Source organism: Ambystoma mexicanum, unplaced genomic scaffold (genome assembly GCF_040938575.1).
Source record: "Ambystoma mexicanum isolate Mex_15411 unplaced genomic scaffold, UKY_AmexF1_1 Mex_scaf20, whole genome shotgun sequence".
NCBI lineage: Eukaryota > Metazoa > Chordata > Amphibia > Caudata > Ambystomatidae > Ambystoma > Ambystoma mexicanum.
In genome coordinates this window covers 191,888-211,381 of record NW_027182434.1, presented here as the reverse complement: position 1 = coordinate 211,381, position 19,494 = coordinate 191,888, and the positions used below count along the sequence as shown (strand labels likewise).

The 19,494-nt window shown below is 49.9% G+C and overlaps 4 non-coding genes across 4 annotated transcripts; all 4 read left to right on the top strand.

Moving 5' to 3' along the window:
- Nucleotides 1-569: 569 nt before the first annotated feature.
- Nucleotides 570-641, top strand: TRNAD-GUC (transfer RNA aspartic acid (anticodon GUC)). Its single transcript has one exon. It is a non-coding gene; the product is annotated as a tRNA-Asp (tRNA).
- Nucleotides 642-3,487: 2,846 nt separating this feature from the next.
- Nucleotides 3,488-3,559, top strand: TRNAD-GUC (transfer RNA aspartic acid (anticodon GUC)). The gene has a single exon. It is a non-coding gene; the product is annotated as a tRNA-Asp (tRNA).
- A 7,231-nt stretch (nt 3,560-10,790) lies between these two features.
- TRNAD-GUC (transfer RNA aspartic acid (anticodon GUC)) lies at nt 10,791-10,862 on the top strand. The gene has a single exon. It is a non-coding gene; the product is annotated as a tRNA-Asp (tRNA).
- A 1,396-nt stretch (nt 10,863-12,258) lies between these two features.
- On the top strand, nt 12,259-12,330 carry TRNAD-GUC (transfer RNA aspartic acid (anticodon GUC)). The gene has a single exon. It is a non-coding gene; the product is annotated as a tRNA-Asp (tRNA).
- The last annotated feature ends 7,164 nt before the right edge of the window (nt 12,331-19,494 follow it).

The window sequence follows — 19,494 nt, the reverse complement described above, 5'->3', positions numbered from 1 at the left end:
AGCACCTTAGACCGCTCGGCCACGCTACCTCCCTGCTAGTCGCCGAAAGCGGAACTTGACCCGTTGCCCGGCCCGCTTTAGTGCTTTGCCTTTTCTCCTTGGAAAGTCTGGAGACAGGCAGTGGAAGGGCAGGCAAACTGTCAGGTGCGCAGAGGAGGGGAGACCATGAGGCAAGGTGGGAGATGGGGGCAAGAAGTGAGAAAAAAACTAATCGCAAGCTAGGGCAGGATTCGGAAAGTGAAGCCGAAAAGGGGCTTAGCATGCAGCCCAGGGGTTTCTTTGACTGTCCTAAGCCCACAGGGACTTTGCCGTCCTCAGCTCATGAGACTTGAGATGGGTAGCTTGATTTGCTGAGGAAATGCGGGATGACAGATTCAACTCTGGAGTCAAACATAGCCCGGAACTATCGCCTTAAACTGAGTTTTAAGCCTGGTGCCGATAAAAAGAAAGAAATTAGCCTTAGATCGGGCAAGCCGTTTGACGGGGGAAAATGAGACCCCCTAGGCCATCTAGGTGGTCGCTGGATGCTGTGCAGACATCAGCAGCTGTTCATTTCATGCCCTCACGTCTCCTCGTTAGTATAGTGGTCAGTATCCCCGCCTGTCACGCGGGAGACCGGGGTTCAATTCCCCGACGGGGAGGTTAAACCTTTTCTGGATTTTTTTTAGTTCTTGACAAATATTCTTGAAGATTAGGCTGAGTCAAGTAGGGAATGGGTGCCAAGAACTGACTCTTTAAGAAAAAAGCACCGGCAACGCTAGTCATCGTACAATATTTGTGCACAATTGCTTACATTAGGCGGCCGGTCCACTTTATTGAGTCCCCCTCAGCACCATTTAGTGCTCCTGTTGTCTGCGAAGTCCAAATTGTAACCCTGAATCAGTTCCTCTTCTGACCCTTTGTATCATGTTACATGACGAGTAATGATCACCTGTTAGCTTTATCCCTAATTATAACTCTCACTCTTTCCCTGCATCTAACCCTAGCTCTAATCCCATCATTAACCTCGGTCCGGGCACACGCGTGAACCCTTACTCTCATCTCAGCCTCTCCTGGTGATACATCACACCTGGGATCGTTTGCTCCCTGTGGGCTGTGGGAAATTTGCTACCAGCACGCCCTGGAAGTGGGGCTCATTCCGCTGCAACGGGAGGTCTTCCCAGGACGCGTCACAGCTCAACGCAAGAGCTCCTGGGTTTCGAAGGCTCTTGCAGCAAGCCTTCACAAAGCAGCAGGGAGCGCCGTTCCAGATGGGAAACTTGAGACTGGATGTCCAGAAAAGCAAGACGTCAGAAGCGAAACCTTTTTCCTGCAGGGTGTGGCATACCATCCGCTTGCTCATTGCGACAGAGCTGGCACTAATGAAGGAAGAGGTCAACGTTACGTTCTTCTTTAAAATGCAAGGCCAGGAAAAGTGGCAGCGGTGGGATTTGAACCCACGCCTCCGAAGAGACTGGAGCCTTAATCCAGCACCTTAGACCGCTCGGCCACGCTACCTCCCTGCTAGTCGCCGAAAGCGGAACTTGACCCGTTGCCCGGCCCGCTTTAGTGCTTTGCCTTTTCTCCTTGGAAAGTCTGGAGACAGGCAGTGGAAGGGCAGGCAAACTGTCAGGTGCGCAGAGGAGGGGAGACCATGAGGCAAGGTGGGAGTTGGGGGCAAGAAGTGAGAAAAAAACTAATCGCAAGCTAGGGCAGGATTCGGAAAGTGAAGCCGAAAAGGGGCTTAGCATGCAGCCCAGGGGTTTCTTTGACTGTCCTAAGCCCACAGGGACTTTGCCGTCCTCAGCTCATGAGACTTGAGATGGGTAGCTTGATTTGCTGAGGAAATGCGGGATGACAGATTCAACTCTGGAGTCAAACATAGCCCGGAACTATCGCCTTAAACTGAGTTTTAAGCCTGGTGCCGATAAAAAGAAAGAAATTAGCCTTAGATCGGGCAAGCCGTTTGACGGGGGAAAATGAGACCCCCTAGGCCATCTAGGTGGTCGCTGGATGCTGTGCAGACATCAGCAGCTGTTCATTTCATGCCCTCACGTCTCCTCGTTAGTATAGTGGTCAGTATCCCCGCCTGTCACGCGGGAGACCGGGGAGGTTAAACCTTTTCTGGATTTTTTTTAGTTCTTGACAAATATTCTTGAAGATTAGGCTGAGTCAAGTAGGGAATGGGTGCCAAGAACTGACTCTTTAAGAAAAAAGCACCGGCAACGCTAGTCATCGTACAATATTTGTGCACAATTGCTTACATTAGGCGGCCGGTCCACTTTATTAAGTCCCCCTCAGCACCATTTAGTGCTCCTGTTGTCTGCGAAGTCCAAATTGTAACCCTGAATCAGTTCCTCTTCTGACCCTTTGTATCATGTTACATGACGAGTAATGATCACCTGTTAGCTTTATCCCTAATTATAACTCTCACTCTTTCCCTGCATCTAACCCTAGCTCTAATCCCATCATTAACCTCGGTCCGGGCACACGCGTGAACCCTTACTCTCATCTCAGCCTCTCCTGGTGATACATCACACCTGGGATCGTTTGCTCCCTGTGGGCTGTGGGAAATTTGCTACCAGCACGCCCTGGAAGTGGGGCTCATTCCGCTGCAACGGGAGGTCTTCCCAGGACGCGTCACAGCTCAACGCAAGAGCTCCTGGGTTTCGAAGGCTCTTGCAGCAAGCCTTCACAAAGCAGCAGGGAGCGCCGTTCCAGATGGGAAACTTGAGACTGGATGTCCAGAAAAGCAAGACGTCAGAAGCGAAACCTTTTTCCTGCAGGGTGTGGCATACCATCCGCTTGCTCATTGCGACAGAGGTGGCACTAATGAAGGAAGAGGTCAACGTTACGTTCTTCTTTAAAATGCAAGGCCAGGAAAAGTGGCAGCGGTGGGATTTGAACCCACGCCTCCGAAGAGACTGGAGCCTTAATCCAGCGCCTTAGACCGCTCGGCCACGCTACCTCCCTGCTAGTCGCCGAAAGCGGAACTTGACCCGTTGCCCGGCCCGCTTTAGTGCTTTGCCTTTTCTCCTTGGAAAGTCTGGAGACAGGCAGTGGAAGGGCAGGCAAACTGTCAGGTGCGCAGAGGAGGGGAGACCATGAGGCAAGGTGGGAGATGGGGGCAAGAAGTGAGAAAAAAACTAATCGCAAGCTAGGGCAGGATTCGGAAAGTGAAGCCGAAAAGGGGCTTAGCATGCAGCCCAGGGGTTTCTTTGACTGTCCTAAGCCCACAGGGACTTTGCCGTCCTCAGCTCATGAGACTTGAGATGGGTAGCTTGATTTGCTGAGGAAATGCGGGATGACAGATTCAACTCTGGAGTCAAACATAGCCCGGAACTATCGCCTTAAACTGAGTTTTAAGCCTGGTGCCGATAAAAAGAAAGAAATTAGCCTTAGATCGGGCAAGCCGTTTGACGGGGGAAAATGAGACCCCCTAGGCCATCTAGGTGGTCGCTGGATGCTGTGCAGACATCAGCAGCTGTTCATTTCATGCCCTCACGTCTCCTCGTTAGTATAGTGGTCAGTATCCCCGCCTGTCACGCGGGAGACCGGGGTTCAATTCCCCGACGGGGAGGTTAAACCTTTTCTGGATTTTTTTTAGTTCTTGACAAATATTCTTGAAGATTAGGCTGAGTCAAGTAGGGAATGGGTGCCAAGAACTGACTCTTTAAGAAAAAAGCACCGGCAACGCTAGTCATCGTACAATATTTGTGCACAATTGCTTACATTAGGCGGCCGGTCCACTTTATTGAGTCCCCCTCAGCACCATTTAGTGCTCCTGTTGTCTGCGAAGTCCAAATTGTAACCCTGAATCAGTTCCTCTTCTGACCCTTTGTATCATGTTACATGACGAGTAATGATCACCTGTTAGCTTTATCCCTAATTATAACTCTCACTCTTTCCCTGCATCTAACCCTAGCTCTAATCCCATCATTAACCTCGGTCCGGGCACACGCGTGAACCCTTACTCTCATCTCAGCCTCTCCTGGTGATACATCACACCTGGGATCGTTTGCTCCCTGTGGGCTGTGGGAAATTTGCTACCAGCACGCCCTGGAAGTGGGGCTCATTCCGCTGCAACGGGAGGTCTTCCCAGGACGCGTCACAGCTCAACGCAAGAGCTCCTGGGTTTCGAAGGCTCTTGCAGCAAGCCTTCACAAAGCAGCAGGGAGCGCCGTTCCAGATGGGAAACTTGAGACTGGATGTCCAGAAAAGCAAGACGTCAGAAGCGAAACCTTTTTCCTGCAGGGTGTGGCATACCATCCGCTTGCTCATTGCGACAGAGCTGGCACTAATGAAGGAAGAGGTCAACGTTACGTTCTTCTTTAAAATGCAAGGCCAGGAAAAGTGGCAGCGGTGGGATTTGAACCCACGCCTCCGAAGAGACTGGAGCCTTAATCCAGCACCTTAGACCGCTCGGCCACGCTACCTCCCTGCTAGTCGCCGAAAGCGGAACTTGACCCGTTGCCCGGCCCGCTTTAGTGCTTTGCCTTTTCTCCTTGGAAAGTCTGGAGACAGGCAGTGGAAGGGCAGGCAAACTGTCAGGTGCGCAGAGGAGGGGAGACCATGAGGCAAGGTGGGAGTTGGGGGCAAGAAGTGAGAAAAAAACTAATCGCAAGCTAGGGCAGGATTCGGAAAGTGAAGCCGAAAAGGGGCTTAGCATGCAGCCCAGGGGTTTCTTTGACTGTCCTAAGCCCACAGGGACTTTGCCGTCCTCAGCTCATGAGACTTGAGATGGGTAGCTTGATTTGCTGAGGAAATGCGGGATGACAGATTCAACTCTGGAGTCAAACATAGCCCGGAACTATCGCCTTAAACTGAGTTTTAAGCCTGGTGCCGATAAAAAGAAAGAAATTAGCCTTAGATCGGGCAAGCCGTTTGACGGGGGAAAATGAGACCCCCTAGGCCATCTAGGTGGTCGCTGGATGCTGTGCAGACATCAGCAGCTGTTCATTTCATGCCCTCACGTCTCCTCGTTAGTATAGTGGTCAGTATCCCCGCCTGTCACGCGGGAGACCGGGGAGGTTAAACCTTTTCTGGATTTTTTTTAGTTCTTGACAAATATTCTTGAAGATTAGGCTGAGTCAAGTAGGGAATGGGTGCCAAGAACTGACTCTTTAAGAAAAAAGCACCGGCAACGCTAGTCATCGTACAATATTTGTGCACAATTGCTTACATTAGGCGGCCGGTCCACTTTATTGAGTCCCCCTCAGCACCATTTAGTGCTCCTGTTGTCTGCGAAGTCCAAATTGTAACCCTGAATCAGTTCCTCTTCTGACCCTTTGTATCATGTTACATGACGAGTAATGATCACCTGTTAGCTTTATCCCTAATTATAACTCTCACTCTTTCCCTGCATCTAACCCTAGCTCTAATCCCATCATTAACCTCGGTCCGGGCACACGCGTGAACCCTTACTCTCATCTCAGCCTCTCCTGGTGATACATCACACCTGGGATCGTTTGCTCCCTGTGGGCTGTGGGAAATTTGCTACCAGCACGCCCTGGAAGTGGGGCTCATTCCGCTGCAACGGGAGGTCTTCCCAGGACGCGTCACAGCTCAACGCAAGAGCTCCTGGGTTTCGAAGGCTCTTGCAGCAAGCCTTCACAAAGCAGCAGGGAGCGCCGTTCCAGATGGGAAACTTGAGACTGGATGTCCAGAAAAGCAAGACGTCAGAAGCGAAACCTTTTTCCTGCAGGGTGTGGCATACCATCCGCTTGCTCATTGCGACAGAGCTGGCACTAATGAAGGAAGAGGTCAACGTTACGTTCTTCTTTAAAATGCAAGGCCAGGAAAAGTGGCAGCGGTGGGATTTGAACCCACGCCTCCGAAGAGACTGGAGCCTTAATCCAGCGCCTTAGACCGCTCGGCCACGCTACCTCCCTGCTAGTCGCCGAAAGCGGAACTTGACCCGTTGCCCGGCCCGCTTTAGTGCTTTGCCTTTTCTCCTTGGAAAGTCTGGAGACAGGCAGTGGAAGGGCAGGCAAACTGTCAGGTGCGCAGAGGAGGGGAGACCATGAGGCAAGGTGGGAGATGGGGGCAAGAAGTGAGAAAAAAACTAATCGCAAGCTAGGGCAGGATTCGGAAAGTGAAGCCGAAAAGGGGCTTAGCATGCAGCCCAGGGGTTTCTTTGACTGTCCTAAGCCCACAGGGACTTTGCCGTCCTCAGCTCATGAGACTTGAGATGGGTAGCTTGATTTGCTGAGGAAATGCGGGATGACAGATTCAACTCTGGAGTCAAACATAGCCCGGAACTATCGCCTTAAACTGAGTTTTAAGCCTGGTGCCGATAAAAAGAAAGAAATTAGCCTTAGATCGGGCAAGCCGTTTGACGGGGGAAAATGAGACCCCCTAGGCCATCTAGGTGGTCGCTGGATGCTGTGCAGACATCAGCAGCTGTTCATTTCATGCCCTCACGTCTCCTCGTTAGTATAGTGGTCAGTATCCCCGCCTGTCACGCGGGATTCCCCGACGGGGAGGTTAAACCTTTTCTGGATTTTTTTTAGTTCTTGACAAATATTCTTGAAGATTAGGCTGAGTCAAGTAGGGAATGGGTGCCAAGAACTGACTCTTTAAGAAAAAAGCACCGGCAACGCTAGTCATCGTACAATATTTGTGCACAATTGCTTACATTAGGCGGCCGGTCCACTTTATTGAGTCCCCCTCAGCACCATTTAGTGCTCCTGTTGTCTGCGAAGTCCAAATTGTAACCCTGAATCAGTTCCTCTTCTGACCCTTTGTATCATGTTACATGACGAGTAATGATCACCTGTTAGCTTTATCCCTAATTATAACTCTCACTCTTTCCCTGCATCTAACCCTAGCTCTAATCCCATCATTAACCTCGGTCCGGGCACACGCGTGAACCCTTACTCTCATCTCAGCCTCTCCTGGTGATACATCACACCTGGGATCGTTTGCTCCCTGTGGGCTGTGGGAAATTTGCTACCAGCACGCCCTGGAAGTGGGGCTCATTCCGCTGCAACGGGAGGTCTTCCCAGGACGCGTCACAGCTCAACGCAAGAGCTCCTGGGTTTCGAAGGCTCTTGCAGCAAGCCTTCACAAAGCAGCAGGGAGCGCCGTTCCAGATGGGAAACTTGAGACTGGATGTCCAGAAAAGCAAGACGTCAGAAGCGAAACCTTTTTCCTGCAGGGTGTGGCATACCATCCGCTTGCTCATTGCGACAGAGCTGGCACTAATGAAGGAAGAGGTCAACGTTACGTTCTTCTTTAAAATGCAAGGCCAGGAAAAGTGGCAGCGGTGGGATTTGAACCCACGCCTCCGAAGAGACTGGAGCCTTAATCCAGCACCTTAGACCGCTCGGCCACGCTACCTCCCTGCTAGTCGCCGAAAGCGGAACTTGACCCGTTGCCCGGCCCGCTTTAGTGCTTTGCCTTTTCTCCTTGGAAAGTCTGGAGACAGGCAGTGGAAGGGCAGGCAAACTGTCAGGTGCGCAGAGGAGGGGAGACCATGAGGCAAGGTGGGAGTTGGGGGCAAGAAGTGAGAAAAAAACTAATCGCAAGCTAGGGCAGGATTCGGAAAGTGAAGCCGAAAAGGGGCTTAGCATGCAGCCCAGGGGTTTCTTTGACTGTCCTAAGCCCACAGGGACTTTGCCGTCCTCAGCTCATGAGACTTGAGATGGGTAGCTTGATTTGCTGAGGAAATGCGGGATGACAGATTCAACTCTGGAGTCAAACATAGCCCGGAACTATCGCCTTAAACTGAGTTTTAAGCCTGGTGCCGATAAAAAGAAAGAAATTAGCCTTAGATCGGGCAAGCCGTTTGACGGGGGAAAATGAGACCCCCTAGGCCATCTAGGTGGTCGCTGGATGCTGTGCAGACATCAGCAGCTGTTCATTTCATGCCCTCACGTCTCCTCGTTAGTATAGTGGTCAGTATCCCCGCCTGTCACGCGGGAGACCGGGGTTCCCCGACGGGGAGGTTAAACCTTTTCTGGATTTTTTTTAGTTCTTGACAAATATTCTTGAAGATTAGGCTGAGTCAAGTAGGGAATGGGTGCCAAGAACTGACTCTTTAAGAAAAAAGCACCGGCAACGCTAGTCATCGTACAATATTTGTGCACAATTGCTTACATTAGGCGGCCGGTCCACTTTATTGAGTCCCCCTCAGCACCATTTAGTGCTCCTGTTGTCTGCGAAGTCCAAATTGTAACCCTGAATCAGTTCCTCTTCTGACCCTTTGTATCATGTTACATGACGAGTAATGATCACCTGTTAGCTTTATCCCTAATTATAACTCTCACTCTTTCCCTGCATCTAACCCTAGCTCTAATCCCATCATTAACCTCGGTCCGGGCACACGCGTGAACCCTTACTCTCATCTCATCCTCTTCTGGTGATACATCACACCTGGGATCGTTTGCTCCCTGTGGGCTGTGGGAAATTTGCTACCAGCACGCCCTGGAAGTGGGGCTCATTCCGCTGCAACGGGAGGTCTTCCCAGGACGCGTCACAGCTCAACGCAAGAGCTCCTGGGTTTCGAAGGCTCTTGCAGCAAGTCTTCACAAAGCAGCAGGGAGCGCCGTTCCAGATGGGAAACTTGAGACTGGATGTCCAGAAAAGCAAGACGTCAGAAGCGAAACCTTTTTCCTGCAGGGTGTGGCATACCATCCGCTTGCTCATTGCGACAGAGGTGGCACTAATGAAGGAAGAGGTCAACGTTACGTTCTTCTTTAAAATGCAAGGCCAGGAAAAGTGGCAGCGGTGGGATTTGAACCCACGCCTCCGAAGAGACTGGAGCCTTAATCCAGCGCCTTAGACCGCTCGGCCACGCTACCTCCCTGCTAGTCGCCGAAAGCGGAACTTGACCCGTTGCCCGGCCCGCTTTAGTGCTTTGCCTTTTCTCCTTGGAAAGTCTGGAGACAGGCAGTGGAAGGGCAGGCAAACTGTCAGGTGCGCAGAGGAGGGGAGACCATGAGGCAAGGTGGGAGATGGGGGCAAGAAGTGAGAAAAAAACTAATCGCAAGCTAGGGCAGGATTCGGAAAGTGAAGCCGAAAAGGGGCTTAGCATGCAGCCCAGGGGTTTCTTTGACTGTCCTAAGCCCACAGGGACTTTGCCGTCCTCAGCTCATGAGACTTGAGATGGGTAGCTTGATTTGCTGAGGAAATGCGGGATGACAGATTCAACTCTGGAGTCAAACATAGCCCGGAACTATCGCCTTAAACTGAGTTTTAAGCCTGGTGCCGATAAAAAGAAAGAAATTAGCCTTAGATCGGGCAAGCCGTTTGACGGGGGAAAATGAGACCCCCTAGGCCATCTAGGTGGTCGCTGGATGCTGTGCAGACATCAGCAGCTGTTCATTTTATGCCCTCACGTCTCCTCGTTAGTATAGTGGTCAGTATCCCCGCCTGTCACGCGGGAGACCGGGGTTCAATTCCCGACGGGGAGGTTAAACCTTTTCTGGATTTTTTTTAGTTCTTGACAAATATTCTTGAAGATTAGGCTGAGTCAAGTAGGGAATGGGTGCCAAGAACTGACTCTTTAAGAAAAAAGCACCGGCAACGCTAGTCATCGTACAATATTTGTGCACAATTGCTTACATTAGGCGGCCGGTCCACTTTATTGAGTCCCCCTCAGCACCATTTAGTGCTCCTGTTGTCTGCGAAGTCCAAATTGTAACCCTGAATCAGTTCCTCTTCTGACCCTTTGTATCATGTTACATGACGAGTAATGATCACCTGTTAGCTTTATCCCTAATTATAACTCTCACTCTTTCCCTGCATCTAACCCTAGCTCTAATCCCATCATTAACCTCGGTCCGGGCACACGCGTGAACCCTTACTCTCATCTCAGCCTCTCCTGGTGATACATCACACCTGGGATCGTTTGCTCCCTGTGGGCTGTGGGAAATTTGCTACCAGCACGCCCTGGAAGTGGGGCTCATTCCGCTGCAACGGGAGGTCTTCCCAGGACGCGTCACAGCTCAACGCAAGAGCTCCTGGGTTTCGAAGGCTCTTGCAGCAAGCCTTCACAAAGCAGCAGGGAGCGCCGTTCCAGATGGGAAACTTGAGACTGGATGTCCAGAAAAGCAAGACGTCAGAAGCGAAACCTTTTTCCTGCAGGGTGTGGCATACCATCCGCTTGCTCATTGCGACAGAGGTGGCACTAATGAAGGAAGAGGTCAACGTTACGTTCTTCTTTAAAATGCAAGGCCAGGAAAAGTGGCAGCGGTGGGATTTGAACCCACGCCTCCGAAGAGACTGGAGCCTTAATCCAGCGCCTTAGACCGCTCGGCCACGCTACCTCCCTGCTAGTCGCCGAAAGCGGAACTTGACCCGTTGCCCGGCCCGCTTTAGTGCTTTGCCTTTTCTCCTTGGAAAGTCTGGAGACAGGCAGTGGAAGGGCAGGCAAACTGTCAGGTGCGCAGAGGAGGGGAGACCATGAGGCAAGGTGGGAGATGGGGGCAAGAAGTGAGAAAAAAACTAATCGCAAGCTAGGGCAGGATTCGGAAAGTGAAGCCGAAAAGGGGCTTAGCATGCAGCCCAGGGGTTTCTTTGACTGTCCTAAGCCCACAGGGACTTTGCCGTCCTCAGCTCATGAGACTTGAGATGGGTAGCTTGATTTGCTGAGGAAATGCGGGATGACAGATTCAACTCTGGAGTCAAACATAGCCCGGAACTATCGCCTTAAACTGAGTTTTAAGCCTGGTGCCGATAAAAAGAAAGAAATTAGCCTTAGATCGGGCAAGCCGTTTGACGGGGGAAAATGAGACCCCCTAGGCCATCTAGGTGGTCGCTGGATGCTGTGCAGACATCAGCAGCTGTTCATTTCATGCCCTCACGTCTCCTCGTTAGTATAGTGGTCAGTATCCCCGCCTGTCACGCGGGAGACCGGGGTTCAATTCCCCGACGGGGAGGTTAAACCTTTTCTGGATTTTTTTTAGTTCTTGACAAATATTCTTGAAGATTAGGCTGAGTCAAGTAGGGAATGGGTGCCAAGAACTGACTCTTTAAGAAAAAAGCACCGGCAACGCTAGTCATCGTACAATATTTGTGCACAATTGCTTACATTAGGCGGCCGGTCCACTTTATTGAGTCCCCCTCAGCACCATTTAGTGCTCCTGTTGTCTGCGAAGTCCAAATTGTAACCCTGAATCAGTTCCTCTTCTGACCCTTTGTATCATGTTACATGACGAGTAATGATCACCTGTTAGCTTTATCCCTAATTATAACTCTCACTCTTTCCCTGCATCTAACCCTAGCTCTAATCCCATCATTAACCTCGGTCCGGGCACACGCGTGAACCCTTACTCTCATCTCAGCCTCTCCTGGTGATACATCACACCTGGGATCGTTTGCTCCCTGTGGGCTGTGGGAAATTTGCTACCAGCACGCCCTGGAAGTGGGGCTCATTCCGCTGCAACGGGAGGTCTTCCCAGGACGCGTCACAGCTCAACGCAAGAGCTCCTGGGTTTCGAAGGCTCTTGCAGCAAGCCTTCACAAAGCAGCAGGGAGCGCCGTTCCAGATGGGAAACTTGAGACTGGATGTCCAGAAAAGCAAGACGTCAGAAGCGAAACCTTTTTCCTGCAGGGTGTGGCATACCATCCGCTTGCTCATTGCGACAGAGGTGGCACTAATGAAGGAAGAGGTCAACGTTACGTTCTTCTTTAAAATGCAAGGCCAGGAAAAGTGGCAGCGGTGGGATTTGAACCCACGCCTCCGAAGAGACTGGAGCCTTAATCCAGCGCCTTAGACCGCTCGGCCACGCTACCTCCCTGCTAGTCGCCGAAAGCGGAACTTGACCCGTTGCCCGGCCCGCTTTAGTGCTTTGCCTTTTCTCCTTGGAAAGTCTGGAGACAGGCAGTGGAAGGGCAGGCAAACTGTCAGGTGCGCAGAGGAGGGGAGACCATGAGGCAAGGTGGGAGATGGGGGCAAGAAGTGAGAAAAAAACTAATCGCAAGCTAGGGCAGGATTCGGAAAGTGAAGCCGAAAAGGGGCTTAGCATGCAGCCCAGGGGTTTCTTTGACTGTCCTAAGCCCACAGGGACTTTGCCGTCCTCAGCTCATGAGACTTGAGATGGGTAGCTTGATTTGCTGAGGAAATGCGGGATGACAGATTCAACTCTGGAGTCAAACATAGCCCGGAACTATCGCCTTAAACTGAGTTTTAAGCCTGGTGCCGATAAAAAAAAAGAAATTAGCCTTAGATCGGGCAAGCCGTTTGACGGGGGAAAATGAGACCCCCTAGGCCATCTAGGTGGTCGCTGGATGCTGTGCAGACATCAGCAGCTGTTCATTTCATGCCCTCACGTCTCCTCGTTAGTATAGTGGTCAGTATCCCCGCCTGTCACGCGGGAGACCGGGGTTCAATTCCCCGACGGGGAGGTTAAACCTTTTCTGGATTTTTTTTAGTTCTTGACAAATATTCTTGAAGATTAGGCTGAGTCAAGTAGGGAATGGGTGCCAAGAACTGACTCTTTAAGAAAAAAGCACCGGCAACGCTAGTCATCGTACAATATTTGTGCACAATTGCTTACATTAGGCGGTGTTAGGGAGAATTCTCTGTTTAGGCTGAATTTCCCTACCTAGTGAGTCCCCCAGCAGCTTTGCTGGATTTCTGGGGTTTAATTTTTTTCTCCTGCCAAGAGTGAGACTCTTTTACCCTCACTCTTGGACATGTTGAAGTGTGTTATCTTGGTTAAACCTTGTGTTGAATGGGCTATGGGGTCTTTTACTCCATAGGGCCTCATGTATTTTTGTGATGTGGGTCACACAGCACCCTCTGTGCCGTGACCCAGGGGTGTCCTAGGGACTCCCCAACATAGACTCCATACCCTGGGACTGACTACTGTCTCCCAGGGCATGTAAAGTCACCAAAGACTTTGCTAGTCTTGAATCCTGAACAGAACCAGTACAAACCATCATATTGTGGACGTACTGGCTGGGGCAATTCGATTGCCCCAGGGTCTGTTAGTCGAGGGGGCACGTCTCCGTCCCCCCTGATCGAGTTTTGGCTGGTGGCAGTGGAAACTACTTTTTATATTCGACCGCGAATATTTCCCTATGGGATTTCCCATTGTTTTAGGCTAACACATTTAATTATTTATTTACGGTAGCCTTAAACATACCGCCGGTTTATATATTTATTTTTATAACTCCGGTTGGGACTTTTTGCCAAAACTTGATTCTAAAATGGCGTTGGTGTTCACCTCTGTAACTCTGACCCAAAGTGGAGCCCTTTGTTCCACTTTTGGCGGGCTTCTCCACAGAAGCCCTCCAAAGTGGTGCCACTCTGTCTGGGGTACTTAGGAGGGGTGGAGGGGGATTTAGGCACCCTGGACTGAGTTACCTTGGTAACTCAGGTCGCACTCCGTCCTGATTGGCCCAAGTGGTGAGCCGCCCGGCTCACCACTTAGCATGTTTGAGTGACAGCTAGGCTGGGTGAATGGGGGCTTGCTGCATAAAAGCAGGGCTTTGGGGACTGGGACTTCAGAAGTCGCCACAGGACCAAGAATCCGACGAGGGAAGAGCTGAGCCGACCTGCTTCGACGACACCACCCGGTGGAGCCCTGCTGAACCGTCTCACCACTTTTTCCCGACGACCGAGGAGAACTCTTAACGGAGTGGCTCCTTCCCTTGACTGGTGGGGACAACCAGTTTTCGCCTTCTTTCCGTTCTTTGAGGTATCTCGTGGCCGCCTTGCCTGTGCCAAGCACCCCGGCAACCGGAATACCACCCTTTACCCCCATACCGCGAAAGTCGGTACCAACCCTTTAACCGGAGGACTCCGCGGCTGGTTTCTTCCCGGGCAGTGCAACGACCCTCTTCTTCTGCGCTTCAGCGAGAACTTCTTCTCCCCTGACCGACGTCGAGCCCTGCTGCCACTGCCTGGAACAACTGCCCCCGCTGGAGGATCCTTTCCGCTTAAGGTACTGTGTTCCGCCTGGCTTCCCTTGCTACCGACTGTACGGGGTAGATTTAGTCCCCGGCTTTCGAACCTGGGAGTGCCTGGGACACTTTGGCTAAACTTTCTGAGCCACTCTAAACTCTTTTTGACTCTTTGCAAGACTTTGAATCTCTAACTAACAGTGTGATCTTGGGCACATTTTCGCTCCGGCTACTCAAAGAGTGGGCCCTGCCTAGTGACTTTTGCTCACCTGTGACTTTGTGTTTCTTTGAGCCTATTGCAAGTGTTCTGGACCTTAGAGTGGTGTGTTTAACCCATTTCTGCTTTTTCTCTCCCTTTCTTGGAAACTACTAGAGTGTCATCTAACGTTAAGCACTCACCTCTGTTTTAATTAAGTGGTGTTAACCTAGAGTTGTCTAGATAGGAGAAAGGATTGAATCTACTTTCATTATAACTGTGTTGAAGTGTTTACTATATTTTGCTAGAGTGTTTTTAACTTATGTGTATTTTTAATAAATAACTATATACTTTTGAAACCAAGCTCTGGTCAGTGTTTGCTTGTGCTATTGTGTTTTGGTACATATTGTGTATACTTTGCATACTGCCTAACTCTTCTTGAGAGAAGTCTGACTGCTCAGCCACAGCTACCAGGTAAATCTGGGTGGTACAGACTGCTACCAAAGGGGTTTACTGCTCTACCTGTAGTCTTAAATCTTTTGCAGTGTTCCCCAAGGGAACTGCACAGGTTTCTGCCTAACACTGGTGTACAGCGGTGGGATTTGTATTGAGTATACATTTTATTGTGCTTTAGATACCTTAGTGCAACTAACCACAAAGCTTAGCACCGAAAAAGTAAAACCTCTAACATGTCAGTTATAGAAAGCTATAGTCAAGAGTCCCTTGCAGCCAAAACTGCTGATTGTTTAAGAGTGCTCTGTAAACATAAGGATCTCCTGACTAAGGGCAAGAAAATGGAGCTGATTGAAAGATTGTTAGCTAACCAAAGTCTGGGTGATGGTTCAGAGGAACCTACCACTCCAGCAACTGTAGATGACAGTGTTGAAGTTAACATGGAACAAAATGTTGATGTTTCTGAGGAAGAGTCAGAAGAGGAGGGTGAGGCTGTTGTAACTGTCCCCCCTAGGCCTCTGCCTGCTCTACCTGCTGTGCCTACTGGACCTTTACCAGGTCCCACATTTAGTCCCCAGTACTTTGAACTGGAGAAAATGAAGCTAGAATTGGAGTATAAGAAACTTAATGCTCAAACTGACAAAGAACTAAGGCTAAGGGAAATGGAGCTCAAGTATGACTTAGAAATGAAGAAATTATCTGTTGAGAATGTTTCTCTCTCTGGCTCCTCTAGAAGTTCCAGTCCTAAAAGACCCCGGATGCCTAAAGAATTGGTTGGTATGTATGAGCCTAAGTTGGATGTGTTGGATTGGTTGTCTCTGTTTGAATATAATCATGGGCTCCAGAACATCACAGGAAATGACTTACTCACCTGGTTGTTCTCTAGGCTTCCCCCTGTTGCAACTGATGTGGTAATGGAGATGGGGGAGGAGGATAGGAAGGACTATGAATGTGTGAAACTAGCTTTGATAGCTAGGTTTGGGAAGACCCCTTCCCAGTATCTTAAGAGGTTTAGGAGCCTCAAAAAGCATGATGGTACCCCTTGGGCTACCTGGGTGAATGAATGTTTGAAAAACTTAGAGGGATGGATTAAGGGTTACAAGGTGAACACTTATGAAGGTATGAAGAATTTGTTTATGTTGGAGACTATTTATGATGCCTGCTCTCCTGAGCTCAGACAACACTTGGCTGATTCCAGGGAATTAGATTCCCGGAAGCTAGCTAAGGCTGCTGACTTGTGGGTTGCCAACAGGGCCACTTACAAGGATTCTGGGGTAACTCAGAAGAAGGATGGGGAAAAACAGTCTAAGAAGGACTCCAAAGAGAATTCTAATACTACAAATTCCAAAGAGGGCCCCAAACAAAACTATAAGGGTAAGCCACAAGGGAAACCAAATCAGGCTAGTGTACCTTCTGGTCCCAGACCAGAAGGAGGTCAGAACAAGCCTCCATTCCAGCGAGCCTTTGGCTCATGCTTTGTTTGTAAGGCTACTGACCATGTGAAAGGAGATCCCAGATGTAAGGGTAAACCTTCAGGGGTCCAGCTTGCCTCCTTAGCCTTCGCTCCAGAAGAGGAAGTACCTATGGCAAGTGGAAACTTTCTATTACTAGCTGATGAACCCACTGGAGTCTCAGCTAGTGTTTCTTTAGTCTCTCTGGGGTTGTGGGAGCAACAGAATTTAGATGTCTATAACTCTATCCCAGATAATACTAAAGAGTATTATAAGGACAGTGTCCAGGTGAATGGTCAGGAGACTCCTGCCATTAGGGACACTGGAGCCAGCATAACTGTGGTGGATGAATCATTTTTCAAGGCAGAGGATGTTGCTAAGGCACCCAAATGCCTCACCAAGTTAGCTGGTGGGCCTGTGCAGATGTGTCCCCAGTTACCAGTTCTCATCCAATGTAATGATATGGCTGTAAAAATACCTGTCAGTGTACAATGTGAAGTGCCAGGGAGGGTTCTGTTGGGTAATGACCTCAAAGCTCTTGGAGTTGTATCTCATACCCCCAGACCTCCTAGCAAAAGGTTTCAGGAACTCACAAAACCTGCAAGGGAGAAAACCCTGAGAGGGTTATCTCAGGAGATGATGACAGAAATCACTCCTCTACCACTGGAGCAACTTACTGCAGTAACTACCAGATCAGGAGCAAAGGGGCAACCCAAGACTCCTAGGAAAAAGCCAGCAGCAAGCACTCCAGTGCTTCCAACCAGGACTTCCCCTAGGTTGTCCAAAGTTACACCTGTAACTCCCCCTCCAGCTGAGGCTGAGAGAGAGGTACAACCCTGTGTGGTTGAGCTAGACTCTGAGGAAGAGCTAGAAGGAGGCCCCAACCTTATTGGAGATTTGGACCCTGAGGACCATCCTGAGCTGCAGTCTTTACTGGCAGAAGGTGGGCCTAGCAGGGCAGCTTTTCGTAAGGGGCAAAGAGAATGTCCAACTCTGGAGGGTCTCCGCCACCAGGCAGCTTCTCAAGCTGATGGGCAAGAGCCTGGGAAGTATAGGTTGCACTGGGAAGATGGCCTCTTCTACAGTGAACCCACTGAGTCTGAACCTGGAGACTACAAACGCCTTGTAGTCCCACAAGAAAACAGACAACAGTTCTTACAACTAGCCCATGAGATACCTTTGGCTGGCCACTTGAGTTTCAAGAAGACCAAGGAAAGGCTCTCACTCTACTTTTATTGGCCAAAGATGGGGGCTGAAGTAGATAGATATTGTAAGAGCTGCCATACCTGCCAGACTTCTGGTAAGGTTGGTTCCAAGAATGTGGCACCTTTAGTGCCTCTCCCAGTTGTGGGAGTCCCATTTGAGAGGGTAGGGATTGACATTGTTGGTCCCCTTGATCCTCCAACCTCCTCAGGCAACAGGTTTATCCTTGTTGTAGTAGACCATGCTACTAGATACCCTGAGGCCATTCCTATGAGGACTGTTACAGCTCCGGCTGTAGCTAAGGCCCTCCTTGGTATTTTTACCAGGGTTGGGTTTCCTAAGGAGGTAATCTCTGACAGGGGGTCAAACTTTATGTCCCACTACATGAAGGCCATGTGGAAAACCTGTGGAGTTACCTACAAGTTCTCAACCGCCTACCACCCTCAGACAAACGGGTTGGTTGAAAGGTTTAACAGAACCATGAAGAGCATGATAGGTGCTTTGGAAGAACCCCTTAAGAAAAAGTGGGACCTTCTACTGCCATGCCTTCTCTTTGCTTATAGAGAAGTCCCTCAGGAGGGAGTAGGTTATTCTCCCTTTGAGCTTCTCTATGGCCATCCAGTCAGAGGTCCATTGGCCCTGATTAAGGAGGGGTTGGAAGGTGCTCCTCCCCTCAAGCCAGTCAGAGTGACTGACTATGTGATAGGTCTCCGGAGGAGAATGTCACACATGATGGCAGAAGCAAGTGACAACTTGAAAGCTGGTCAAGCCCTGGTCAAACATTGGCACGACCAGAAGGCTAACATGGTTGAGTTTACTCAAGACCAGCTAGTTCTAGTTATGCTCCCAACAAGGCAGAGGGCCTTGCAAGACAAATGGATGGGACCCTTCAAGGTTGTGGGAAAACTTGGAGAGGTCAACTATCTGGTGGATCTGGGCAGACCCAGGGAAGCTCCTAGAGTCTTCCACACCAACCGACTAAAAGCATACATCTCCAGACCTGATGTAGGAGCCTTGCTTCTAGCTTCAGCTGCAGAGGAGGAAGAGAGTGAATCTCTCCCTGATCTCCTCAGAGGTGTACCTTTAGATGAAAAAGTTGAAGGAGTCAATCTCTCTTCAGACCTGACACCTGAGCAACAAGAGGAGTGCAAATCTATGTTAAATCAGTTTGCCTCCCTGTTCTCACTGTCACCAGGCTTGACCCCTTGGGGCCAGCATGAGATACTCACTGGTGACTGTCTGCCAGTCAAAAGCAGAGGATACAGAATGTCAGAACATATCAGAGCCCACATCAAAGGAGAGGTCAAGAAGATGCTTGATCTCGGGGTAATAGAGCCCTCTACTAGTCCATGGTCTAGCCCAGTTGTGTTAGTACCAAAGGCAGGATCCAAAGACTTGAGATTCTGTGTGGACTATAGAGCTCTAAATGCAGTCACCAAGACTGATGCCCACCCTTTGCCCAGGACAGATGAGTTGGTGGATAAACTTGGTGCAGCCAAGTACCTCAGCACATTTGACCTGACGTCAGGCTATTGGCAAATAGCCCTGACAGACCATGCCAAGGAGAAAACTGCATTTTCAACCCCAGTTGGCTTGTACCAGTTTAAGGTCATGCCTTTTGGACTGAAAAATGCACCTGCCACATTCCAAAGGATGGTGAACCAAGTTCTGGCTGGGATGGAAGATTTCTGCATGGCATACTTGGATGACATTGCAGTCTTCAGCCACTCCTGGGAAGAACATGTGAACCACCTAGGACATGTGTTGCAGGCTCTGAAACAGGCCCATTTGACAATCAAAGCCAGTAAGTGCCAGATTGGTCAAAGTAAAGTGGTCTACCTTGGACATGAGGTAGGAGGTGGAGAAATAAGGCCTTTGCCCAGCAAGATTGAAGCTGTGCAAAATTGGACAACACCAACTACTCAAACCCAAGTGAGAGCTTTTCTAGGCCTCACTGGGTATTACAGGAATTTCATTGAGAACTATGGGACCATAGCTTCTCCACTGAATGTAATCTCCTCTCCCAAATTCCCTAAAAAGGTAAAATGGAATGAGGAGTGCAATCAGGCCTTTGAAAAACTGAAGAGAGCTCTTTGCCAGGCTCCAGTATTGAGAGCTCCTGACTACCACCAACCTTTCATTGTACAAACTGATGCTTCCAATGTAGGTATAGGTGCAGTTCTAAGCCAACTGGATGAGAAGGGTAGGGAGCACCCCATTTGCTTCATCAGTAGGAAACTGAAGGATCCTGAGACAAGGTGGGCAACTATCGAAAGAGAATGCTTTGCTATTGTGTGGGCACTGAAGAAGTTTAGGCCATACTTGTATGGTTCTACTTTTGTTATTCAGACTGACCAC